The sequence below is a fragment of the Podarcis vaucheri genome, assembly GCF_965113315.1.
Source record: "Podarcis vaucheri genome assembly, chromosome: 4".
Classification (NCBI taxonomy): Eukaryota; Metazoa; Chordata; class Lepidosauria; order Squamata; family Lacertidae; genus Podarcis; species Podarcis vaucheri.
The window spans coordinates 22,365,707-22,389,208 of NC_138762.1; the positions used below are offsets into that span (position 1 = coordinate 22,365,707).

At 44.7% G+C, this 23,502-nt stretch overlaps 1 protein-coding gene across 1 annotated transcript in view; it reads right to left on the minus strand.

Moving 5' to 3' along the window:
- The window catches only part of PDGFD (platelet derived growth factor D), a 144,225-nt gene that overhangs the window by 74,119 nt on the left and 46,604 nt on the right, over positions 1-23,502 (minus strand). The window lies entirely within an intron of this gene.

The following is a 23,502-nucleotide window of genomic DNA, read 5'->3' on the forward strand; positions in this document are numbered from 1 at the left end:
GTGCGCGCGTCCGGGCTGAAGGCGCCCGGCAGGCAGCGGCTCTCAGCGCTCGCCGCGGAGGACGCGCCAGGCAGCCCCTCCTCACAGCCCCGCCTCCGCTGCTGCTGCAGCTGCTGGGCCGTTGCATTTTCCTCGCCTCTCTGCCCCCCTCCTCCTCCGGGCAAGCGGCGTCGTTTGGGCGGCAGCGGGGGGCGCAAATTACTTGCCTTGCCCCGGGTGCTGACAACTCACGCTACGCCGCTGCCTGTTGCCATTTTGTTCTAGTTGCTGGAGAGAGACAGCAAAGTTATTGCCTAGCTTCCAGACTTGTGCATCCTCTAAACCACTGTTCTTCAACCTTGGGTTCCCAGACGCTGTCAGACTACAACTCCTATCATCCCTGACCACTGGGCCCAACTGTCTGGGGATAACGGGAGTTGCAGTTCAACAGCATATGAGAACTTGAGGTTGAAGAAGACTGATCCCAGTCTTCTATTACATCTAAATTCAAGAATAAATACAAAACAGGTGCAACCCAATAAAGGTTAATTGATATTTTAAAAAACTCAATATACTAAAAGTTCACAAACATCCAGACTCAAATTCTTCCACCCACAGGCTCAAGCCTTCAAACAGAGATAGAAACTTTATGACACATGTGCTATACTAATGTGTATTGTGCAATACTAATGTGTATTGAAAAGGTTATTTTAATAGGTTTCATCTAGACCACCACAGACAGAGGTGCCAACTTCTGGAAAAGATTGTGGGGGCCCACAAGTTATCCAGACAGAAAAGTTGGGATCTTTGTAGGGTTCAGTAAAACCCTATCAGCCCTTTTGTGTCACCTGATACCTGCAAAGTGTGTAGCTGCAATACTAGACCATGGCTCTCTGCAGTGATGGGTGCTTGTGCCATATTGCAGCAGAGAGAAGCTCCCTTCTTGTACAAATGTCCCTCAGTGTTACCATTTCAATACAAATGCCAGACAACTAAAGCCCCAGTCAGGCTCGTGTAAATATCACTCTGGTTAGCGAGGGATGCTGCTGAAACCCTTACCTTTGCTGTTATTCTTTCTCCGCACCTCCCACCCTGACTGAGGTTATAAAATAAATAAATAAATAAAATGGAACGATAATTATTTGGAAAAGAGAAGAAGAAAAAACTTAGCTGAATAAAATGAAGTGGCAATGGATATGTCTGAAGGTTCCTGTGGGACAATGCATTCTATTTTTACAGTGTAGCCTGTAATTATAAGAGGAACCACAGTGATGACCTTGAATATCGTTTGGCGTAAACTATAATTAAGTAGCTGACATCTATGCTGAATAACCACTCTGCAGCGTGATGCTAAAGTAGTGTCTATTTACACATCTCTGCACCAGTTTGTTGCCTATTGATTTGTCTGATTTAAAGAGGTACCTTTCGCCCTCTCACAATCCTTTCTCTCTCTCTTAAGGTGTGACCTGCCTTCCTCAAATCTCCATTTTTAAAAAGTTTGGTGAAATCAAGACTACTCTATCAGCCAAATACCACTTATGCATAATCCTGCTAAATCACATTTTTGAATGTTCCCTCAGGTACCAAAACAAAACGCCCACAAGTAACAAAAAACTAGAGACCTGTGCATTTGCTTTATATTGTTGTCTTTTTCTACACATGTGTGTTGAGGCAGGATCATGATGGTGAGTTCAGGGCCTCTCCCCTGATATCCCTAATGTCAATAAGCCTAATCAATACATCAAATCCATTGTCAGAGATAAATCATGTATGGGAATTGTGCATCAAAGCTATTGAATGGCCTTTCAATAGAATAATTAAAAAACAAAGTAGTCAGTTGTACAAATGGAAAGGGGTGCCAAGTAAGCTCTTCACTTGGGGTATGATTTGATATAGGACCAGTTTTAGATCGACTTTTTCTTTCTAACCAATACAAAAGACAAATTTTCAACTATTATATCTGAGATGTTACTAGAGGTTCACCCTCAAAGGCATATATAGGATTGATGCTGTAGGTTTGAAATCTTTTAAGGAGCCTCGGACAAAATTGGTGTTGGAGAAAATAAGAAGATAGCCTCCAACATTTCTCCAATGACAATAAGGACATCCTAATCAGTTCTCGAAGCTACCAGCATGAGTTTGACCAAAGTGCGGGAGGCAGTGGAAGACAGGAGTGCCTGGCATGCTCTGGTCCATGGGGTCATGAAGAGTCGCACACGACTAAATGACTGAACAACAACAACAATTCAATAATAATAATAATAATAATAATAATAATAATAATGCCACACCCATCTGACTCGGTTGCCCCAGCCACTCTGGGCAGCTTCCAACACATAACAAAACATAACAAAACATTAAACACTAAACAACTTCCTTTGCTAAACAGGGCTGATTTCTGATGCCTTCTAAAGGCATCGGAAGTTATTGTATAGTTAATTATCTCCTTGGCTCAAGGGGTTGCATGACTCCATACCGTCCAACATTTCTCTGATGAAAACAGGGGGCATCCTAAGGAAAAGTGAGACATTCCAGGATCAAACCAGAAACCGGGATGGCTTCTATAGATCTGGGACTGTCCCTGGAAAATAGGGACACTTCAAGGATCTGTAAGTACATCCCAAACCATAAGAGCGTTGGCATGCATCCAAGGAAACGGGGGCAATTGGCAGGCCCCCAGCTGGCTCCAGCCCACTGGCCAGTGTGCTGGGCAAACTCCGGTCCTTGGTGCAGCATAAATCTGTGACACAGGCTTTAGAAGCCTATGCACGCTATTCAGCAGAGAAAACGCTGCACAAACAGAAGTGGCACGAGGGGCTGTGTTAGCACATTTCCAAGCAGGTTTATTCAGCATAGATCAGGACAAAAGGAAACATGTCTGATCTCCTTCGTGTCTCAAGCGAAACAGAAAGCTATACACAAATGGATGTTCCCAGCATGCAATGCCGGTGTATGCTACAGACATGTGACACGCAACAGTCCCAGGTCTGTTCCTTAAGGTGGAACGGAATTCTCAACAAAGAGAACAAGGAAAGCACTGGTGGATCAGACCAATGGCTCACCGAGTTCAACACCCTGTTCCTACAGTGGCCAACTAGGTGCCAATGGGAAACACACAAGCAGGACCCGAGTGCAACAGCTCTCTGCCCACCAAGCAGCTGGTAAACAGAGGTTTACTGCCTCTGACAGTGGAAGTAGAACATAGCCATTACTGGGCAGGCATCACTACAAGCAGCTGCAAAGACAGCGCTCTTCTCTGATCATGTAAACTAATGGCCAATACCCCAATTCTTTAAATATTTTGCAAGCTCATAAACCTATCACAAACATTCCCAGAGCTTGGAAAAATAAATATTTAACAATATAGAGTCCACTTCCTTCCTAGTATTCCTCTTACGAGCCTACCTTTTGGCTGAAGGAACAGTTATGCTGGAATGTTATGGATTATCTCCAAAGCGCCTGCAACGCCCCTGGAATGTTGATGATGCTCTAGGTCTTTTCTACTCTCTTTTGCCTGGCAGGAACAACAAACTGATGCATGTTGTCCCAGTTTCTGAACTTGCTGAGCATTGTTTCTTTTAGGCACCGAGAGGCAGCTGTTTCTCTTTTGGTTGGCAGTGCCATTCCAATCCGCAAGCAGGTTCAGGAGCATTCAGTTGGAGGGTCTGCCATGAAAACAGCACCAAAGGAATTCCTCCCCCATCCCTGCTGGACAGGTCGTTGTTTTGCACGGCATGCAGATACCTCACTTCAACAATCAAGCAGAACAGGGTAGCAGTGCTCTGTTATAATATAGTGTAACATACACATTCATGTTAGAATTCTTGCTCCGTGATTGCAGTCATGGGATTGTTGTCTATCACATGATGGTGTATGTTTTGACTCCACAAAGTGGGAAGTGACGGAGACAGGATGTTTGTGTTACTGTGTTCCGTGAAGTGGGACTATTGTCCTTTGTTCTTTTTCTCTTTGCTGTCTGATGCTAGAGAGAGCCATGTTGCAGTGCTCCATGTGTGTTTATATGTAAATAAAGTAGATTAGCCAAAATGCTGGGTTGCTGGGGTTCTGTTACACAAACTGCGCAGATTCTGTAGATCCCTAAGTGTGCTGATGTCTGTTGGCATTGGTCGGGGAAAAGAAAGCTTTTGAAGCTCCCAAACAATCTACCAGGAGGGAGAGAACATGCCAGTCGGGCATGTGTCTCTAACAGGGTCCTACTCGAATGTAGGCTGAGCTCCTGACAATTCATGACTTATGATTTAGAATGTATGAAGGCATATTTCCCCCTTCCATCCTCTATTAGTTGCATGCAGCAGCGCATCCATTCTGCTGCATTTTGTGTTCTGCCAAAAACTACATTATTTGTCGCACTGTCCACTGTGGAAAGATTATGTAACTTGCTTAATTTGCATAATTAATTGCACAAATTGTGTAATTGCTTCATCATTACATTATTCCACTGCTTTTTTCTGTTCAAAGGAAAAACAATGCAATCGGGGCAGGGAGACGCATAATCCATTACATATCATTTGCAGACTGAAAGGAAAAACAACAAATACTGATCACATTTGCTGGATTGATTTCCATTCTGGACATGGGATGAATAAATGAACACTGGCAATTTCTGCTTCCACTTCCATTAGAATTCTCCAACATCACTCTTCACGATCCAAGCTGGAAAGAGAATGGATGCGTGGATCCACAGCTATCCCAGAAGGTAACGTCTAATATCTGAGTACATAATCCAGCCACCTGATGAAGAATGGTTTTCTGCAACAATAGAAACCACTTTTCATTATGTGGCAACCTGAAGGTAGTGTTTCCTCAGAGAAAGAAAAGCCTGTCAAGACATTTTCGAATTACCATCTCATGATTTCAAAAAGAAAAGCTTTCAAGAGTTTCAAGCTATTGTGATGCAAGAAAAGGCAAATGGTTGAGTGCAGTGGCAGGATGCAAAGAAGGGGAGGGGAATGGGTGCACATCAGTATCACTGAAAGGTTTATTGTTGGGAATTCACAAGATGGACAGGCAACAAGGATGGAACACTCCTGTTCAGGGTTGCAGCCAGCCAGCCTTGTCTTCTTCTGGGATATTCTATTCCACTTTTCCTCCCTCTTGATTTTCCACATCATACCTTCCCTGCTGCCAACACACAACAGTCTTGTCAGCATATAATAATAATAATAATAATAATAATAATAATAATAATAATGATTTATTTGTACCCCGCCCTGACGAACAGTGTCTTGCAGTAAATAAAAAGAACCACACAGAGTCAAAGATCCACAGTAAAAGAAAAACTTAACTGAGGCAAAAACTTCGTTCCATGCAATATACAAGCAGAGTGAAAGAGAGCAAGGAGTAGCTCGCTGAGCCCAAGATTTTATCTCTCCTGGCTCCACGTGACCCTGCGTTAGTCAAAACAATATGAACCTTCCAGAGTCTTCCAGTACATTCCAGAAACTTCCAGTATTTTCTAGTTTCTGCCCTCAAAGACCTGACATGCCCATCTACCTGGGTTTCCCCAGCCACTCTGGGCAGCTCCCAACAGAATATTAAAAACACGATAAAACATCAAAACGTGGACCATTCCATGCTAGCTAAGCATGCTCAGACCTCCTTGGGCCGTTTTAGGTTCCACCCCTATTTATTAAGTCCCTTTTGGTGTCCCTTCCTACCTGGAAACAGAGACAAAGATGCTGAGCCTGGAAGGACATGTGGGAAATAGAGGAGGTTGAGCTCCGGATTGGGAACGAGAAGGGATTGGGCACTATTGGGAATAGCCATTACCAGCATCAAGTTTTTAGCTTCGCAACTTAAACGTTAGCCTCTTCTGTAAGGAATCTGAAATGAAAAGCTTAGACCTCCAGGTCAAACCGTGAGATCTGGCAGCCCTTGGTACGACTGATAGCTCTTTTGGCTCTGACAGTGTCTACACTGCCTGAGAAATGACACTCAATTATAGCATGGCAAATCCAGTTCAAAACTACATAGGGAGAGGGGGGAAATGGAAGGAGGGTAACAGAAAGAGGAAAGAATGTGATTGTACAACTGCTTCTGCATCAGTATTTAATACTCCTTGGTGACTCAATCCGTTGGCATCATTCACTCTGTATCTATCTTTCATCTATATCTATCATCTATCCATCATCTATCTATCTATCTATCTATCTATCATCTATCTATCATCTATCTATCTATCTATCTATCTATCTATCTATCTATCTATCATCTATCTATCTATCTATCTATCTATCTATCTATCTATCTATCTATCTCCTGCTATTTTACAGCTTTGTGAACCTGAACAAGAAGATAAGTGAGCACATTAAAAGCTGGAGCATTCTATTTGTATATTTTTTAACATCAGACTGAATCTGACAGTAATTGCTTCTTTCTTCTTCTTTCTTCCAAACCCACTTTGTTGGCAGGAAAATCTCTGAGATGTGAAATTGCATGTTCTGAAGCAAAATATGTACTGGTGTTCACTCAAATTACAGCAATCTTTAGTTTCTTGAGTGGTTGATTTTGCTTGCTTTTATATATATTTTAGGGCTGTATCATATTGTGCTTTTTCTGACAACAGAGGTTGATCAGAAAAGCAAGCAGCCTCTCATGAATGGATGATAGTGGGGGTGGGGGTGGGGATTTCTGCTCTGTTTATAGCAGGTCAGGCAACTTAAAAGGTCCATTGTGCCCAATGGGCCTTACTCCTAGGTAAGTGTGCGTAGAACTGCAGCTGGAAGTGTAGGGCTTCCCAGCAGGCAGGCTTTGCTCCTTACTGGGAGAGGGAGGAGGGAGGTTGTGTGTTATACAAATCTACCACAGTTTGGAACATTGTATACTGTGCTGGCCCCATGAAATGCAGTCCAGGACCGGTCCAGAATCCAAAGGCTCTGCTAGGAGTCAGTCCAACAGGGCCAAGGACACGAGGCAGGAAACCAGGCAAGGACAGGTACAAGATATCAGGCAGGATCTAGCATACAGCAATGTTGCTCCCACAACCTGGGACAGGGTCTGACAGCCTTTTATTTTTGTTAGGGTAATGGCCAGCCCTGATCCCCCGGCGACTCACCTCCTGAAGGTGAGCACTCCTCCTGCAAGTACTCAGGTCTTTCCTTCTCTCAGACCTTAGTCTCTGCAGCTCGGGAGACGTCGGTGGGTTACTAGACCCAGGGGCTGCCTCAGCCTCCCCTGACCAAACCAGTAGTAGAGCAGCTGTAAGTGATGGCCCAGCTGAGGGCAACAAGGTCATCCCCGCATCTGAAGCCAGGGCAGACTCAGGCCCCTGACTCGGCCCAGCTGGTGTTTGTTGCAGGGGAACCTGTGCAGACTGGGACTCTTCAGGATCAGGCCCCAGACTTGGTTCAGATGAAGCCTGAGGCAAAGGATCTGGTGCAGACTGAGTCTCCTCTGGTTCCAAGCCCAAGCCTGTGTCCCAGGCCATCACAGACAGTCCCGGAATCACGAAAGTCATCCTGGCTTCTGATTTGATCCTGGAATGTCCTTATTTTCCCCACCAACACAACCAGCACTGAGCTCGGGGAGGAGGATGAGCCAGCGCAATTGTGTCCTGAGCAATTGTGGCAGTGGCAGCTGCGAGGGAGCACCCGATTGCCTCTCCATGGCCACTGCTACTGGCTTCCTCCCTTGGGCAGCTCATAGTGGCTACTGGAGATCGGTTAAGGTGGAGGCCTAGCCTCACATGTTACACTGGCTCTTATCTGCAGGCAGACAGCAGAGCCACTCTGGGTGGGAGGAATACGTGGGAGCAGAGTGCAAGGAGTCTTGTGGTTTGTTTTTTTTTAAAAAAAACAACAACCAACAAACACCACTTTGTGCATCCGTCTCTATAATCTTTCCCCTTCCTAAAATTTACCATATTTTTCACTCTATAAGACGCACCAGACCACAAGACGCACCTAGTTTTTGGAGGAGGAGGGGGATAACAAGAAAAAATCCCTCTTTCTGTTCTGGCTTCTGTGATAGCTGCGCAACCTGCATTCGCTCCATAACACACACACACATTTCCCCTTACTTTTTAGGAGGGAAAAAGTGAGTCATATAAAACAAAAATTATTGTATTTATTGGTGTGTGTTTTTCTTTTTACTAATCTACCTAAGAATAAAATTGGGACTAAGGCGTTTTCTCAGGATATTGGAGGGCACGGATGCTGGTGGAGTGGCGGCGGCATTCGGCCTTCTTCTGAAAGTCAATGCTCTGTGAGTTGGGGGGCTACAATGGGGGTGGGGTGGGGTGAGGAAGGTCAGTGTGGGCCAGAGAGTGAGAAATGTACCTATTTCCACCTAAGGAATGTTGGAGGGTATGTGACTTTTTTTTTAGTTGAGTATGGGACTTTTTAGTTGAGAGAAAAGGCAAGTAGGATCATGCATAGCATGGAATTTTTTTCTCCCTCTCCCATTTAACACCAGAAACTTGTGGACTTCCATTAAAGCTGAACCCTGGAAGGTGCTGGAACAATAAAAGAAATAACTTTTTCACCCAGTGCATGATTAAATTAAGGAATTCTCTGTCCTCCCCTCATCAATACACTTCCACTGAACATATGAAAGGAGCTTGTGTTTTCTTCTTCTCGTGTTTCTTAATCAGTCCTCCGTTCCAGGAAATACTAATTCAGAGTGCATCTCTCTGGTCTAGGGCTTATACTTAATGCCTCTTTAAATTCCCAATGTTAACATTGGGAAGAAGTCACTCCGTTGCCGCAGGATGTGTGTGCGTGTTATAGTGCTGGTAGCATACTGTAATTATGCCAGACTAATGGCATCACATGTTTTCTGAGGGGTGCCCAGAGACTCCACTCACTTTAGAATAAATGCAGAGGACCCCATCAAACTTCCCTCCCGAAAGCCCGTTTCATTGAGCTGAATTATCAAGCCCCATTATGCAGTAAACAACTGCCTTAGTTTACAATGCCACGGCAGGTAATTGCCGGTTGAGAAATGATTTCTTGTTTATAGGAACATGCAGTACAATGGCCAGGGAATCAGAAACAAAACACAAGGCATGTATTAAATCATCTTGCTGGCATTAAGCACGCACAAAGTGAAAATATTCCCCAAGGGATGCCTCCATAAAAGGAAACTGACCGGAGGAGGCATGACCTTAAAACTGCATGGATTAATTGTTCTTAAAGGTGCTAAGGCAAGTTGTAAGAACTTGCAGTGATATGCCAGAGAAACTGCAAGAACTCTAGAAACCTTGAACAAAAATCTACAAGCAGACACAGCCATTAGAGATTGGGCAGTTTTAAAGAGCACTTTTTCTATAACTGAAAAGCCTTGCCATTTATATTTTTATTATCCCTTGAAAGGACAGTGTCTCAGACTGGTTTGAAGCCACAAGCTGAGCTTCCTGTTTATCCACAGCAAATGTGAGCCTCCGTGAGTCACAAGGATTGTCGTTTTGCAGGCCCAGCATAAACAGCTCTTTCCCCAGATAGCATCCCTCAATTAGTTGTTTGTTGAACGAGCCAGTGCACACTTCCACGGGGAATAAGCCCCCACTGAACACAGGCTAACTTACGAGTAAACAGATGTATGGTTTGGGCTACAACAGGCCAAATGAAATTGTGTCCGTAAGCAACTGGGGGGGAGGCATCCTCCGGAAATAATTAGCCCCACTAAGATGACTCATTGGGATGCTCGGGATTTTGTGTTATTGAAATTCTCCAAACCGCCTGGCAGGATGCTACAGGTTGCTGGCTTACCAAGCAGTTGCATGTACACTCTTGCAATTTACTGATTAGTAGAGACAGCTTGCCGTCAGTAGCAATTGTGGCAGGTCATAGAGGATTCTGGGTATTCCTGCCAATAATTTGAATTGACCAATCATAGCTGATCTGAGAGGCACGGCTTTGGAAGCGGACCTGTCTCCACTCAGTTCTGCCTCCACAGCATATATACTTGCTGCACTGAGTGTGGGCAGCACATTTGTCAATGCACACCCCATCTGCCCATCCTCGATGTCTGGGCCTGGCCACCCAAAGGTAAGCAGGTAGGGCACATGCATGACCTTGCTATGGAATTCTCAGTCACCATATTGGGGGCCAGAGAGGAATTTACTTGCAGACAAATTGGACCCGCCTGGGTTTTTTGCCCACCTTGTAGCAACTGCGACAACTTTATGGTGGAAAAAGGGATTGGGTTGGTCCTTAGTCTAAACTGGAGCAACTTTTCAGGATAGCCCAGTAAAGGAGTCCAGGGGGGATAGTATATGTCTGAAGGCTTAAACAAGGGCTAAGAGGCCACAGAACTTCACAAATGGCATCCTGGTGCATTTGCCACATTTGATTTGAGTCATAGGGGGCACCCTTAAACCCAGGAACGACCCTGGTGGAATAACCAACCAGCAACTGAACTGGTTTATTTAGGATACATATCCAAGCCTACTGACATCTGTAAGCAATAAAGTTGTGGCCATTTTGACCCAAAGCTGCTGTCCTGTCTTTCTTGCTGCTTCTACGCCCCCTAAACCCCTGGCAAGCAGGGAGCTCCCTGCACCTGGGTCCGCAAATAGTCACTTTATTAGCCTGGTATGTTAGAATATGGAGTGCACTGCATCACGTACACTTTTGGTGTGAAATCCTCCCTTCTGGAAGTGCAACTGTAGCCCCATGTAATAACTAACATAAAGTGCTTCTAAGTGAATTGTGCTTGAGTTGCGAGTATTTGTGAAAATGCCTTTCTTTCTCCATCTGGGTGTGAGCCCTTTTAATTAAAAGGTGATGAGGACATTGCTATATTTCACGTGCACCTTGGGACAGTCATTTCCTTCCCCCCTGCCAGGCACTCGGTCTGAGCATATAAATATTTGGATATAATACAAGTTTCTACATCTGTCGTCACATTTCCAGAGAGATCTGCTTTCCATATTCATTTCTAACAACTTCTCAAAACACTGCCGCTAGGATTATCGACTGTTTCGAAACAGCTCAATGAGCTAAATCTGCTGTAGCAATGAAGCCAAGAAAAGCCAAAAAAAGAGAGAATGTATGTGTGAGAGAATGTATGCATGCGATGGTGGGGAAGCATATGAATCTTTGTGTTTGTGCGCAGATGTGCGTCTGAATGGCTCCACTCATCACAAGCTCAGGCCCACCCACTGCTAGCCCCAGATATAGAATCATAGAATCACATAATTGTAGAGTTGGAAGAAACTCTGAGGGTCATCTAGTCCAATCCCCTGCAATGCAGGAATTTTGCCCACAGATGTCCCTGGGTGGACTTGAACCACCAACCTTCTGGTCAACAGTCAGATGCACTATTGGAATGGGAGACCAAAGACGAATTGGTGAAATTCAGCAGGAAATCAGCAATGACCAGTGGCCCCCAAATGCCCATCCACCAGCATATATAGCCTCAGGCACAAAAAGGTTGCTGTTTTCTGATCTAGTCCAATATCCTGGTTCTGGTTGCTGGCCATCCAGTTGCCTCTAAAACAGCCTTTCCCAAACTTGGTTCCTTCCAGATTCTGTTGTTGTTGTTGTTTAGTCATTTAGTTGTGTCCGACTCTTTGTGACCCCATGGACCAGAGCACGCCAGGCACTCCTGTCTTCCACTGCCTCCCACAGTTTGGTCAGACTCATGCTGGTAGCTTCGAGAACACTGTCCAACCATCTCGTCCTCTGTCGTCCCCTTCTCCTTGTGCCCTCCATCTTTCCCAACATCAGGGTCTTTTCCAGGGAGTCTTCTCTTCTCATGAAGTGGCCAAAGTATTGGAGCCTCAGCTTCACGATCTGTCCTTCCAGTGAGCACTCAGGGCTGATTTCCTTAAGAATGGATAGGTTTGATCTTCTTGCAGTCCATGGGACTCTCAAGAGTCTCCTCCCATTTCCTATCATTTCTCCCTCTCCCTCGTAATACCCAGAGTCATCCAGTTAAGCCAGAACATTGGAGGGTTCGGGACAGACAAAAGAAAGGTCTTCTTCACACAGTGCTCAAGAGTCAGTGACGGCCACCAACTTGGATCAGACAAATTCATGGAGGATACAGCTACCAATGGCTACCAACCCTGATGACTATGTTCTACCTCCACTGTTGGAGAAAGTGTATCTCTGGATACCAGTTACTGGAAGCCTCAGCAGGGGGGAGTGCAGAGCTCAGGTCCTACACGGCTTCCCACAGGAATCTGCTTTGCCACTGTGAAAACGAAATGTTGGGCTCTATGGCCTATTGGCCTGATCTAGTAGATTCTTTGTATCAGTGACCAGTGGCCATGCTGACTGCAGATGATGGACTCCTGCAACATCTGAAGGGCATCAGGTTAGGGAAAGTTGCTCTAAAAATGTACAGTCAAGGCACAAAGACCACACTGCTCTTACATTTGCATGTTGACTTTGAACATAGAACCAATTGGTTATCATGACTAAAGGCCTTTGATAAATCCATGAAATCCACAGTTTAATTGCTCCCCACATAGCTATTATGGACAGATATTTTCATATGTGCAGGCACATAGTTCCGGTTATAAATATTCAGCTGGGTAAACAAAGGTACTCAGGTTATCAGCATGAAGAGACCATCAAGTCAGCTACATTTTGTAAACCTATCAGGCCTGTCAAAAGTGTTCCAAGTATCTCAGGTAGCACCTCTGGAGCAACTCACAACAAGCATATGCTTCACAGGTGTTCCCCCCATAAAACAAAAAAAGTAATTGCATCTATCATTTCACGACAAGCGTGCTAGATATCTGGAGACCAGATAAAGAGATGTTCTTGCCACAGAGATGCCCAAGTGCTGAATTAGTCTCCAGGCTTCTGATAGAAAGTCACAATGAAGAAGGGTCTAAGGAGGATTGAAAAGTCTATAACAGGTGAGTCTCAGGCAAAGATTATGCATTGCTGAGCCAAGAAAAAAACCAGAAAGCCCTTGGCAATGCACATTTCAAGTTTCCCAAGGAGTAGTATTCACCATGGTGCAAACATGGTGGCTAACAGATTGAGGTTGAATCCTGACAAGACAGAAGTATTGTTTTGGGGGGACAAGGGGAGGGCGGGTGTGGGGGACTCCCTGGTCCTGAATGGGTTAGTTGTGCCCCTGAAGGACCAGGTGCACAGCCTGGGAATCATTTTGGACTCACAGCAGTCCATGGAGGCGCAGGTTAATTCTGTGTCCAGGGCAGCTGTCTACCAGCTCCATCTGATATGCAGGCTGAGACCCTATGTGCCTGCAGACTGCCTTGCCAGAGTGGTGCATGCTCTGGTTATCTCCCGCTTGGACTACTGCAATGCGCTCTACGTGGGGCTACCTTTGAAGGTGACCCGGAAACTGCAATTAATCCAGAATGTGGCAGCTAGACTGGTGACTGGGAGTGGCTGCCGGGACCACATAACTCCGGTCCTGAGAGATCTGCATCGGCTCCCAGTACGTTTCCGAGCACAATTCAAAGTGTTGGTGCTGACCTTTAAAGCCCTAAATGGCCTCGGTCCTGTATACAGTAGTACCTCTGTATACCAAAGTCCAGCATATTGTTCACACAGTGGCCAGACAGATGCTTATGCAGGACTTGAGTGGAGCAGCACTCTTTCTACCTATGACTTCTGTTAACTGATATTCAAAGACCTGCTGTCTTCAAGAAGCAGATGCTACTTAACAACCTGAGGTTGTGTGTGTGTGTGTGTGTGTGTGTGTGTGTTTGGATTCTCTTGACCCCTCAGAGAACATAACCACTCAGAGCCGCTAATGAATTTTCATCTTGACAGTACACAGTCAACAGACTAGTTGTGTTTGGGAGCCGAAAAAATGAGAATACTGAAAATATATGTTCCTTTGTTTGCTCCCCAAAGCAAGTGTTGCATATTCATGGTTGCAGATAATTGTCATGTAATTGCCAGATAAATCAGATTTTTGAACAGTTATTGCAGTTCTGTGAAGGAACAGTTTCTGTGTTGTTTTTAAACTTATACCCAGTTGTTGAACTGTTTTAGAAATTATTTTAGCTGTTTCTAGGGATATGTTTGCAAATTGCCTTGGGATATATATGTGGAAAGAAATTCAGTAACAACAACAATAATAATGATGATGATGATGATGATGTAGCAACCAGTTGTGAAATCAAAACTGTGCCTATCACACAGTATGAGGAAGGGTAAAACAACAGTCTCATCAGTTCTTTTGAATAGTTGAAAAATTAAATGTTTTATCCCACTATCCCAAAAGTATTTTTGTTTATCCTCATCATCACTAGAATGCAGAGATACAAATATGTCTACAATGAAATAATCCTAATTTTCAAATAATCCTATCTTTAAATTGATCAATAAAATATAAATACAACATATGTACCCCAAGCTTTTAGTGAAAATAAGATATATGGTTGAATATTAGCTTGATATGTCATGTTCCAATGATTTACAAACTCCACTTTTGGGGGCAAACAACCCTCCTTAATTTTCTAATAAAATGCTGCTGTGCATTTTTATTTTTCACATAGCTAATTATGTTCCAGCTGTGCCTCGATAGAAAATACTTTAAAATAAAACAAGGGTGCTCACTCAGTTCTAAACTGGGAATTATGCAATTAAGCCGGGTATGTGTTCTTAAATGGAAAACAAAAGCACTGTTGTGTTTCGAATTGGAATACCATGCAAATTAAATTACCATTTTGAAAACCCTGTCTTTGCAAAAATTGCATAGTGACTCTTTGTGGAGGAATGTCCTGCATATGCAATGCCAGTTTTGGCACAGTAGGGGGGGAAAAATAGGGGAAATTCATATAGTCCTTGAACTATGTTTGCCTCCTGTCACAGAAACATGGATGGTATTCAACTAATGTTTGCTCATCAGTTAGGCCCAATGGGTCTACTCCGAGTAAAAGTTAGTTAGCTGCTAGAAGAGGGCCATGTGAATGGGCTGAGATTGCACATCAGTATTCCTATTAGAGTAGGGATGGTGAACCTGTGGCCCTCCAGATGTTGTTGGACTACAATTCCCATCATCCCTGGGAGCTGGAGTCCAATAATTATCTCTGGAGGGCCACAGGCTCCCCATCCTTATTCTTCCTGGTATGGTATACCGAATTGGTAGTCCAACTGGCATTCTAGTTCTGGAACTAACCATTTGGTAATGTAGGGCTTGTTTTGGGGTCTTTGTCCTAGCCGCACTCAGTACTGGTGGTGAGTGCATGACAAGGAGCTATATATGATTATGTTCCAAGCCAGGAATTATGACCAACTGAGAACCTCAAATAACAGAAATCCTTCTATTCTGTTTGTTTTAGCTGGACAAGTTCCTGTTCTGTTTATGGGTGGCAGGATTCCTCTGAATCTGATCTAGAATGAATCTGAGGCAACTGGATGAACTCTCAAGTGCCCTCAAGAGATCTCGAAAGTTGGTTTCCATTAGACATGGTTGGGCCACCAGACTCTGATATATAATGTGATAGCTGAGATGTGTAGGAGCCTGGAAGTATAGATAGGCCCAATCCTGATCCATTTCAGACCAGCTCCAGATCTTGGTTTGATTCAGAATGGATTCAAAGGTAGTAGACTCTCCAAATCTGGAGGTTGTGTTTGACTGAGCTGATGGCGAAAGTCAACTCTAGTTATGTCATACAGCAGGAATCTGAGAGGGCAAATTGCAGCTTGTTTGTAACGGTGATGAAATACCATTGCCTGGTTGCTCTTCTCACACTGTAACAATTATGGCAGCTATTGAAAAATCAGCATCTGCTAACCATCGCTATGTAGCGACAGTCCAAGTCACCAGGTGTCCCAAATGCATTAAACAGAAGGTGACTCTGGTGAGACACGGTAAAGGCCAAACTGAATGGTGAGAACCTTGGCACAAGAATGAGAGAAAGGGCAAGAAAAGGATGGGAAAGAGAAGTCTGCTCTGTCAATTTGCACTTGACCATGCTAATCAAGAGCATGGCTTAAGAACCAAGCGCACTAGGGAGACGGTCTGTAGTTACAAAGAGCAAGGCATACCATGTGGCTATTTGGGCAATTTTGCTGCAATATGCTCTGTAATGTGTGGAGCACTGGAAAGCACACTTTTTTAAAAAAGCCACAAAGAATATGGTGATGGGGGAGCGGGAGAAGGATCTGCATTCAAAACCCCAACCCTGTTTGCTAATGATGCCTGGTATTTTCTCAGCAAAAGGACATACCATTTTTGCCCCTCTCTCTTTCTTCCATGTCCTTTTCTATGATCTATTGGGAGGCTGGGGCACTGATGCCAGGAGTCAATTGTTCTGTGGATTATAGTAGATCTCTGTTGAGGCTGCCATTAGTCAGACCGCAGCCAATTGCAATCAGCCCCCAGCACATACGTAGCTGCAGGTTTATGAGATGAGGGAAAGGGCCATAGATCAGTGCTAGGAAGAGATGGAGGAGAAATTCAATTCCGTTGGCATCTGAAGTTGAAACTACCAAATCTGAACTTTGCAAAACAACATGAGAACCAAAGCGCAGCCATCTTTTGAAATTTGCACTGATCTGAATTTTGTGGTGCAATTATGAAACCACCCAATTTTTGCAAAATGCATATCTTAAGGGAAAGTGTTCATCAAAAATACAAATAAATACAAAGGAGGTATGGGGCAAACCAAGGTAGACAACCCCCTTTTTCCAGTGCCTTGCTGTACTTGTTTTCCTAAGAAAGGACTGTAGTCCAATGGCAGAACATCAGCTTTGCATGCAGAAGTTCTCAGTTTCAATCCACAGCTCCATGTGGAGCTTCAAAAGACCCCTAGCTGGAATCCTGGAGAGGCACTGTCAATCAGTGTAGAAAGTACACAGCTAGATCAGGGTGGAATTTGGTAATATGCCACCCTGTGAGAGGCCAGTTGACTCCCTCCCTCCAGCCCTCACCCTGGCAGGGTCTTGCTGACAAAGTCTGTATAGTTAAAGCTATGGTTTTCCCAGTAGTGATGTATGGAAGTGAGAGCTGGACGATAAGGAAGGCTGATCGCCGAAGAATTGATGCTTTTGAATTATGGTGCTGGAGGAGACTCTTGAGAGTCCCATGGACTGCAAGAAGATCAAACCGATCCATTCTTAAGGAAATCAGCCCTGAGTGCTCACTGGAAGGACAGATCCTGAAGCTGAGGCTCCAATACTTTGGCCACCTCATGAGAAGAGAAGACTCCCTGGGAAAAGACCTTGATGTTGGGAAAGATGGAGGGCACAAGGAGAAGGGGACGACAGAGGACGAGATGGTTGGATAGTGTTCTCGAAGCTACCAGCATGCGATTGACCAAACTGTGGGAGGCAGTGGAAGACAGGAGTGCCTGGCGTGCTCTGGTCCATGGGGTCACGAAGAGTCGGACACGACTGAATGACTAAACAACAACAACTTCCTTCCCAAAGCCCAGTAAGCACTTGCCTGGCTTCAGGAAGGAGACAGGAGGACTCTAGGTCCCTTGCCAGAGCCCTCACACCTCCTTCCCAAAGCTGGGCAAGCAGTGACCAGGCTTTGAGAAGGCAACCTATTTGGATGCGTGCCCTGTGTGACTGCACAGCTTAAAGGTAAAGGTAAAGGTACCCCTGCCTGAACGGGCCAGTCTTGACAGACTCTGGGGTTTGTGCGCCCATCTCACATCTATTGGCCGGGGGCCAGCGCTGTCCGGAGACACTTCCGGGTCACGTGGCCAGCGTGACAAAGCTGCATCTGGCGAGCCAGCGCAGCACACGGAACGCCGTTTACCTTCCCGCTGGTAAGCGGTACCTATTTATCTACTTGCACCCGGGGGTGCTTTCGAACTGCTAGGTTGGCAGGCGCTGGGACCGAACGACGGGAGCGCACCCCGCCGCGGGGATTCGAACTGCCGACCTTTCGATCGGCAAGCCCTAGGCGCTGAGGCTTTAACCCACAGCGCCACCCGCGTCCCGACTGCACAGCTTGCACAGCCCTAAATCTGCCTCTGGCTAGATAGACCAACAGTCTGACTCAGTATGCAGCAGCTTCTTATGCTCTAGGAGTACTGAGGATCCCCTCACCTGGCATGCCCCCAACTGGTTTCTTCTTTGTCATCTCTGACATCAGGGATGAACTAGCTGTCTCAAGGAAAAGGCATTCAACATCATATCACCCTCTTTGAGGGAAAACTCTGTCCCTCTGGGATCCTCCCCTCCAATGGTGTAGCTATGGGAGTGCAGCTTTAAATAGTCTGTTTCAATGGCAGCATCTGATAGCGGGCTACTTCCCCTCCCAGCCCCAGTTGAGAATAACGTAATCTAGGTGTGATTGAAAAGGAAGCAAAGGGCCATCTGCAGTCTGAGACTAGGAGGGTCAGAGGACAGAATTTGGGGGTCTGTGAGCATCCTTTGGGTGCTCTCAGATCCAATGTGTGAGCAGTGGACTTTGTGGAGTCTTTAAGCTGCTAGTCTGCCTCCACCAATGCTCAGCATGTATATTTGTAAACAGAAACAACCATTACAAAATGGCGCACGTCTCAACTGATTTCCTTAGCAAAGAAACTGGGTAAGCGTTGCATCGTTAGAACTGCTCACCACCAGAAGAACTGGAGTGAGGATAACAATACACTGGTAAGATCTGCCTCCTGAAATTTGCAGTCGAAGGCTCACGTTAATTCCAAAAACACAGGAACGTTTTCTGAGAGAGTCGGCCCAATGCACCAGCAAGGCCAAAGAATTATGATAAACGCTTTGTACGAGGCCTGCTCTGAACCCTCTCCCATGTAAGCTTCAAACGCCTCCTCCCATGCCCTGATGTCCCGAGCCAAAGGTCTGGCAATCTCTGCGACTGACACTGGGCTTGTCTTGAGTCCTGACACATCTTTTTTGCAAGCCATTGGCTGAGAACATCACCTCTGCCGCAACAGCAGTCTTTGCCTGGAAGACGCAGGCGGAAGGGGGATTAGCTCGCTATCAGGTTTGCCCACCCCGTGCCTGATATGCTATCTGCCCAGCCATCACCCTCAGCTCATCATCTGTGCTTCCATTAAACACACACAGAGAGAGGCTTGTGTGATATAGCAGTTGTCATTTCAATTGGCAGCTGCCGCCTGTCAGTGGAGAAACCATTTTCTAAAATGCTGCATATTTTCTAACTGGCAGAAGAAGAACTTCAGGCAGACCCTCCTTACTCCCCTCCCAAATCTTTGTCCTAGCTTGTAAAAAAGAAAAGAAAAAAGCATTCATTCAGTTTTCCCTCTGGGGGAAAATGCAGAATACCAAAATGTTCCCCTTTTTATTCTTGTTCCAGAGCATAACTTATCATCAAAAGCACAGATATTCACCTTCCCCTCCCCATGGATCTCATGCCAGCTTTTATTTCAGTGAAGGTCTCAGCTTGATGCTTCCAGTAGGAACAGGAGGCAAAGTAATCTTCAGCTCTATATCCAAAAAACACACAAGTTTCAGCAGCTTCTGCTTCTTTCTTCAGAAATGTGCTCCCCCACACCATGCATGTCCTTGTCCATTGTAAAAGCAAGATACAGCCGTGTATTGATTTGTGTGTGTGTTTTAAGGAGTAGGAAGGGTATTCAGAGAGAATAAACAAGAATGTGTGCCTGTTGGGTTCTTTCACTCACTCTCACACACCCCATTTGGAGCTGCCGTGAGACTACAGCACACACAAGTGGTTTTCTATAACATGGTCTACCAAGTTCTTCTGATCCAGGATCTTATCAAACATGGTGTGTTGGAGCCAGTCCAGACAGACAACTAGCAATAAAGGGACGAGGTTGTGGAGGCCCTCTCCTCTCCTCACTGATGGAGGGAGAACACTGAGCTGAAATGAAATGTTGGATAGGATCTTCTTCTTCTTCTTCTTCTTCTTCTTCTTCTTCTTCTCTTTCCCTTCTTCCTCCCCCTTCACATGGCAACTTATTGGAAATAAGAGGAATCTGGGGATGGGAAGGTTGGGAGAAACCAAATCAAAGAAGCCCAAAATGGAGAAGGGCAGACTGATATTGGGTGAGTGAGAACTGAGAGCAGAGAGCAATTTTTTATTCTGTGTTTATCAGCAGGGAAGCAACCAGGGAGGCAAAGCTATTGCTGTCCTATTTGGGGGACAGCTTTGGAAACAGCAGCAGAAGCAACAACAACGGTGCCATGTTACTCATCAAAATGACTCAGAGTGACTTTCACATGCAATAGAAATGCTAAAGCCAATTACATTAGCCACATTTATTAATTTATTGCATTTATATCCTACTTTTTCCTCCAAGGAGCTGAAGGTGGTGTACATGCATCTTCGACCACCTAGTTCCCATAACAACCAAGAGGCAGTGGTTGGCCCAAGGCCACATAGTCAGCTTCATGGCTGAGTGATTTGCACCCAGGTCTGAGTCTGAGACTCTAACTGCTACATCCCACTGGCTCTCAATAAACTTAATCAATAAAAACCTGTGCACCACACATACACATCTTTATAAAGCAAGGGAGGTCTAATTATTTGAGATATTTCCTGTCAATTGAAAATCCTTTCAGGAGGAGGGGGAAACAACCCTTGATATATATTTTTCTCCTTCTACCCCCTTCCGTCACTTTGTGCCATTGGTCTGGGGCAGTGATGGCAGTGGGTTGTTTTTTTTTGGGGGGGGGGTTGCATCTGTCTATCTGCTTCCTGACTGTGAATGACCCTGTTCTCTTTCCCCTTTCCTCTGTTGCATGTTCCTATTTCCTCTCCTTTTATAGGGCAAGCCAGTTCCCAGAGTTCAGATCTATAGGGCTTTTGTATATTTGTTCTCTCTCCCACACCCTTCCCCCTCCCCTCTCCCCACACCACAGTGGTTGCTAGGAGGTTCCTAGGATTTGCATCTTTGATTTGGGAAGTTCAATATTTGCAATGCCTTGTGGTGGCACTGCACGCCCTGAATGATTTTGTCAGTTATTTTTAAGATATACAGTGGTACCTTGGGTTAAGAACTTAATTCGTTCTGGATGTCCATTCTTAACCTGAAGCTGTTCTTAACCTGAGGTACCACTTTAGCTAATGGGGCCTCCCGCTGCCGCCGCATGATTTCTGTTCTCATCCTGAGGTAAAGCTCTTAACCTGAGGTACTATTTCTGGGTTAGCGGAGTCTGTAACCTGAAGCGTCTGTAACCTGAAGCATCTGTAACCCAAGGTTCCACTGTAGATATATAGATATAGATATATATGGTATAAAAAACCCCCACCACATTTGGGGATTAAACAACATATAAACGTTGTAAAATGCATAAATAATAAGTGGTGCTTAGAAACAGGCCCTGTTTCAACTCTTCATCCCATGCTTCATGTTACTAGTGCAAATAGCACTAAGAGAGGGCTGAAGTATTGGATTCAAATCTGAACTTTAGAGGGATGGGTGCCAAAAGGGAGGAAGAGTGTGGTTTGAGGAAGAAAGGGAGGGGGCATTGAAACCCTGTGCCCTTAATCTTCCTTTCATCCCCGACCCCATCCTGAACGTTATGAGGCAAAACTTTTCCGAGAAAGTCTGTCTCAGCTCTTGATGTATTTTATGATCACATCAAAGGAAACATGTAAACCACTGCAATCAAGGCAATCTTTACATGGAAGGAACAATGTGTCTTGCTTCTATGATGCGTAAAACGTTCAGAGTTTATAATGGTAGAATGATTCTGCTGCTGCAGGGAACCAGCCCCCTTAGAGCCAGTGTGGTGTAGTGGTTAAGAGCGGTAGTCACGTAATCTGGGTAACCGGGTTCGCGTCTCCGCTCCTCCACATGCAGCTGCTGGGTGACCTTGGGCCAGTCACACTTCTGTGAAGTCTCTCAGCCCCACTCACCTCACAGAGTGTTTGTTGTGGGGGAGGAAGGGAAAGGAGATTGTTAGCCGCTTTGAGACTCCTGAAGGGGAGTGAAAGGCGGGATATCAAATCCAAACTCTTCTTCTTCTTCTTAGTCATACTGTCCCTGGGATGAGCTGTGGTCCTCCAGATGTTGTTGGACTACAACTCCCATCAGCCCCTGGCAGTGTGGCCAATCAACAGGGATGCTGGGAGTTGTAGTCCAGCAACATCTGGAGGTCCAACAAGTTTCACCAGCCCTCCTGTGGCTGGATATTAAAAACCAGCTCTTGATGTTCCATTGCATGTCTAAGAATTAGCACGACTAATGAAGAAAACCCTGCTAAGTTGAATAGAGTGTTGTAGTGCTTCTTCTCTGCTTGAAAGAAAGAGAGCAAAAGCTGCAGGATAAGGTAAAGGGGGAAATCTCTCATAGGAGCTGCAAGGCATGGCCTAATTGAAGATACAGAACACCGGAAGATGAAGTTAATGGACTATGCAGAACTAGATAAACTAACAGGAAGAATTCGAAACCGGCGGGACCAGAAATTCACGGAAGACTGGAGTAAATTTACAGACTATTTGAAAAGTATTTGTGAAGACCAGACGACGTTTGTAGGTTTGCAAGAAGTTCTGTGAGGAGTATTATTGGAAGTATTGCAAAAATAGATAAGGGAAAGGATAATTTGTTAAGAGACTTAAAGGCAATATAAAGTTAAGAAATGTATAAGAAGTGGACAAAACGGTGGATTATCAGAGGTGCTGATGGAAGTCTAAAAAGATTGTATAAGTGATAAGTTTCGTGGTACATTTTATAATTTATATATTAAAATCAATAAAAATTATTATATTAAAAAAAGATACAGAACGCTGAGTGCTGAGCTCTGGAAAGAGAGGAAAATACAGCTGTTTGGAAGTTAGAAGAAGAGACTGTAAACCCATGCTTGGATGAGCATGTGACTGTAAGTATTGTTTAAATTCATCTATAACTTTCTGCAAGTAAAGTTTTCTAATGTTAAAGTTTAATTTCCAGTGAAGTGCGTCTCCTCCAACTTGAATTCTAGACGGCATAGTCCTCAATGTAAAGGGCTGCTCTGGTGTCATGCATCATGTAGATAGCATCATGATTCACTGTCTCTCGTGGGAAGCAGCAAAACACACACCCTCTCTTTACACACACCCTGCCTGTCGCAAATGACAGATTGCTGGCTAGGATGAAATATTTAACTACTTTAAATAGGTGTCTGAACACCGGAAGCATCAAGTCTGCATTGCCAAATACATGTCGTGTACATGCCTGAACCTCTAAGAACATCAAAAAAACTTCAATCGTCGATGCTTCTGCCTTAGAAGGTCAATCGCTTTAAAAAGAAGGTATTTTGCCTCATAAGAAGAACATATCCCAACAAAAGCACGAGAGAAATGACTTTGAAGAAAGCCCTTGATGAAACGTTCAGTAAAACCCCGAAGATCAATACAATCTTTGAAGTGGTGCTCTGAAGTACAACTGGTCTCATTTTCTCATCTTGCTAGGAAAAATTGATTTCTAAGCAATGTTTCATGGAAAGGAAATAGGGAGAAATTGCCACATTAGCAATGGAGACCATCAGAGGTTCCATTCAGGGGCTCTGCAGCTTCTGAGCCCAAAAGCAAATGCTTTTGAAATTGATTTTTTTCCCTTTTAATTTTTTTATATATAACGCATACCCCCCCAAAAGAGCCTCTCTCTTTTTATTTAATGAGCATCGCGTGTATAAAGAAGTGTTCAGCTCAAGAAATGTTGAGAGATGTTCAGTGGGGGCACCC